Here is a 5,000-nt window from a genome sequence, read left to right as displayed (position 1 = left end):
CTCACAAGAGAAAAAAAAGAAAGAAAAAAAGAAAAGAATCACGTAACACCCAAACCCAAAAATATTCTCGCAAGCTAATATTTAAACAACCCACAAAATCAGTAAAAATCTCCAACTTTTAACAGCAAAAACCCCTTTACTGCTCAATAATTAATCACAATGAGACTTAATGTCAAACTCCCATTACGTAAATAGCAACCCTCGAAAAATTACACCTCCCGGTAAAATCAAATCTCCCGTCCAAAAAAGAAATGTTACTTAAGCTCAATCCCCAAATCATATCTCTCATAGGAAAAGGAAGAAAAATAATAATAAAAAAAAAAGAATAATCACAAGTAGATTTCCCCAATCACAAAATACATAATACATGTATAATATGCATAACTCCCGCGTTTTCCCCAAGAAATGCTCCATGTAAAGTTATGGAATTTGCCAGAAAGCAAACTCTCATACATGCGCTTTCGTGAAATGCTATAGCCACATTTCCAGATATTGCAAAAATTCTGATCTGTCACCATCAGAAGAAAAGAATCAGCACACGGCTCATCACATCGCTTGTCAGCAGAAAAATCACCTGCGGACGCATGCTCAAACAACAGCACAAAATTGTCCAGTCAGACACATAAGTTTGGAAACTCATGATTCTCAAGAAAAAAGGTCTAACTGACACATTTCAGATTAACTCCAGGATATGACTAATGTGTTCAAAAATTCGTCTCGAAGACTTATTCTCTCAACATGACTTTTCCCAAATTATATTTCTCCAAGAATAACACACTTGTGAACACGAAAAATGCACACACATCTCCATATGACTCGTAATGCAGTAATGCCACTTCTCTCTAAATAGACACGAAATCAAAAAAAAGAACCACAGAAATCTTCTCTTGACTCGAAAAAAACTCCATAACCACAAAAAAAAGAGAGAGTCACCCGCCCAAGATTAATTCCAACTCCATTATGAGACATCATATCAATAATAACACCACTCCGGTTATAGAAATATTTCCTCCATTTGGTTAATAACCAACCCCCTTATATTATTCTCTTATTTCTCCAAAGCCATGTCAGTAGAAAGAAAAAGACACCACTCCAGGAATAGAGAATAATCACCTCTATTTCGGCAAATACAAAATATTTACCTCTATTTCCACAATAACTCCATGTGGAACAAAACAAGGCTCCAAATAATATATCTCCAAAAAATGTGCACTCAAGGCATCTAACTCACATACTCACAAATATTGCCCCATAATCTCCAAATATGTGTCTCCATTTGCAACAAAGATGGCTGCAAAATAATTGAACTAAACATAGCTCATACCACATTGGCAAATATCTTATGGCCCTATATTATATCTCCCATATAATTTATAAAATCTCAAATATACCTCCATAATATACCTCCCCAATTATCTCCCCAAATTATCTCCAATTATATCTCAATTATATCTCAATTATAACTCCAATTCTCCAGAGAATAACTCAATGTTATAGTCAAAAACTATAAAAACTCACTCCATTTAGCATAACTGCTAAAAAAAAGCAAAAACTCGGCAAATAAAAACTATCTAGAAATTCTAGAAAAAATCACCAATGTGCCACAAGTCATTATAACAGAACTCCCAACTCACAGTGTCTAAGCAAAGACTTCCCCATATGCACTACGACATAAGCCACTAGAAAACTTAACCAAGTTCCTATCTCTCACAAAGTTGTCACAAATACAACTAATGTATTGTGCAAGAAAACTCACAATTTCTGGAACACAAATATCCAGAGAAAAAATGTAGTGCCATTACGTATGCATTCAAAACATGCAAGAAATTCTCCCCTATATTACTCTATAGCATCAAATAGCTAAAACACGAACACTTTCTCTTAAATGACTCTAAGTCATGAACTGAGATAATTTATTCATCACTAACTGGAAGAAAAAAAGATCAAAACAAATTCAAATTCACCCATGGTAAAAAAAAAACTTGTGTCAGCGATGGCTAACTTTCAAAAAAGGAGAAAAGAAAAATCAACGGCACCATTAACTATCTCCCGTAACTCACTAGATGTCAAGCAATTATCTGCTGAACTCATAAAAAAAGAAAAAAAAACTAAAATAATGTGTTGTTAGTTCTTCCCATAATCACAAAAGATTTCACCTCCCTTGACAGCATTAAAACACCCACGTATTAGTATAAAAAAATCAGTATCAGAAGTATCATTATCACAAAATCACCAAAAAAATTGCTATCATCAAAATCATCAGTATCAGTACAAAAATTATCACCAATGTTAATGCTTGTCCATTCTCCAAAAATTCAGCACAAAATTCAGCAAAACTCACACAATTCACCATGATTCAGCCAGATTCATCAAGATTCAGCAAAACTCATCCCCGTGAATCACTGAAATATTCTCCAAAGTTACAAAAACTGAACAAATAATTAACACAAGACTTCTCCCATTAATTCATCGTAATAATTCTCCTTGAATAATTATCTGTAATAATTATTGAATAATCTCCCATGAAATATCTCAAATCTCTCGCAAAACAATTCTCCCGTAATGATAATTATACTTAAGCAAACCTCCCGTGACACATCTCAAGTATAATAATTAATAATAATAATAATAATAACTCTCCAAAGCAATAATTCTCTTGCAAAGGGTGAAATTCAAATAGCATACAACAGTATTGCTGAATCCTATGACATACAATTTCTCCCGCATGCAACACCATGACATAACACCATTGCCACACAACACAGATACAACACCAATCATCGGCATTTCAAAGTAATTTCTCCGACACAATAAAAAAAAAATAATCTGTGTATCCCCCTTATATTTGTGTCTTTCAAGGCACAAAGAAACATATAACACATCCCGTGCATGTTAACTACTTTTCCCCTCATTTTCGGAAAAGAAAAATCTCTTTTTATTTCCTTTTCTCTTCATCCAAGAGAGAAAAAAAAAATCTCTTTTCTTAAAAAAAAAGACTCTACGGGCATTTCACTTCATCAACTCTACAATCAGGCTGATATCTTAGCATCCAATGTCAAGGCCAAATCCATCTCCAACACTAAGAAAAAAAAAAAAAAGGAAAAAGGGGGAAGTTCACCACACTGAGACAAAAAAATTTCTCCCCCCTGAGAACAACCCCTCAGTCAAGCGGCAGAACACTCGAGGCATACCAGTAGTATCCCACCCCCATCTCGCAATACCCTCCCCTGCACTATCTCACGAGTGAGGCTAGTGGTACCCATGCAAACTACCCTCCCAAGGGATGCCGTACACCCTCGCAATGCAAGGCGCCTCTCTGCAGAAATATGCTGAGCCCTTAAAATTGTGGCCCAGCTCTGGTGTCACTAAGCAAATCTGCTTATATAAGCACAGTTCCCATGCATAGAAAAATACACTCCTATGTTTTAAACAAAGACGAATGCATACGTCTATTACAAACACGTGCCAATAAAGAAAACACTTCACTATGGGGAAAGAAAAAATTGTTTTGACCTCTTGAACCAATCCCATAACCCTGAAATATTTAAACAAAAACCCACTCCTTTTTGATAAACAATAGTTTAACACTCACCACTCCATAATGGGAACAAAAGGAACTCGAAATTCTTCGTAAAAACGCGGTAGTGATATAACAACGACCGCCGCACAGGTATCTCGGAACACTCGTCATTGCACAAGCAAAAGTCACACTGGGTGCGCTCACTGCTTCAGGCTGACTCCCTGGGAAAAATGCTGAGTCCCATAAAAATCCTTCCCTCCCTTTAGCACAGTTAATCAGACAGACATTTTCTCATTTTTTTCACTAAGTAACTGAAAACTAACAGTTTAACGATTTTCCACAATCCCACAAAGCTTTGTCGTTCGAAAACTATCGCTAAGTCACGGCCCCTTTTTATTTTTCTAACTGGCCACTCATATCTCTTCATTGGCGTTCCTAGGCATAGAAAAGCAAGAAAACTTTCTATATCCCCTTTTTAACCGTCTGCCACCACTATTACATGGAAAACCTCCATGTATTCATACGGTAAGCGTGGACACGAAACGGAAGGCAGACCCCCACTACACAGACAGGCTCTCTCTCTCTCTCCCGGCAATCACCCCACATCTCTCTCTCTCTCTCTCTCTCTCTCTCTCTCCACCTCTTTCTCTCCATTCTAACAGGTAATGAAAATGAGAGAGTTGCATCATAACATAACGTTTATTTACAATAATAACTAAGTCGATTAACTAAGTAATCCAGTCTTACAGACTAACTTAAAACAACTCATTGTCAAGTCACCCAAAAGGTCACACCTTTCCCTGGGAACTCTGTCCCACCGAAATCCAGAACCATCTGCCAAAGATACAGAACACATTCTGGTAAGTACACACACAAGTTTAAAGACAAAGTTAATAAAATGGAACATCTTACAAGATATCAAACAAGCCACCCCTTTGGCTAAAGTAAAGGTAACACTTACCCATTCCCAACCGGGCACTAAACACTATGTGACAAAAAACTCCCCCGGCGAATGCCACGGCATCTTTGCCTATGACTCGAAGCCCTCTGTCAAAATCCCTCCATAGGTTTGGGTATGAACGCTTTTAACAGAAAGAGGCGCACACGCACATACGAACACACAGTTCGCTAGCGCCTCGCGGTTCTAGCTGCATCTAGTTTCACAAAGGCACTTTGGGAAGAGTTCATAAACTGTCGTACATTGACTCGACGAACTAAGCATTTTTATCTCACGCCATCCCCTAGAAACTCATTGATCAGCTACTCTCAGGTCGTTACTCTGCCCTGTCCTCCACATTCCACAGGTTACAGAGAATGCACGAACAATACATAATTAATCAAAACCCTATGTCTTACATATATATATATATATATATATATATATATATATATATATATATATATATATATATATTTATCTCAAGTATAATAGGCCCATTATAACACTGATAATGGTCAAAGTTAGACCACCGAAATGTAG

Source organism: Macrobrachium nipponense, chromosome 8 (assembly GCF_015104395.2).
Source record: "Macrobrachium nipponense isolate FS-2020 chromosome 8, ASM1510439v2, whole genome shotgun sequence".
In the NCBI taxonomy this organism is placed as follows: Eukaryota; Metazoa; Arthropoda; class Malacostraca; order Decapoda; family Palaemonidae; genus Macrobrachium; species Macrobrachium nipponense.
Note: the sequence above shows the minus strand (reverse complement) of the source record.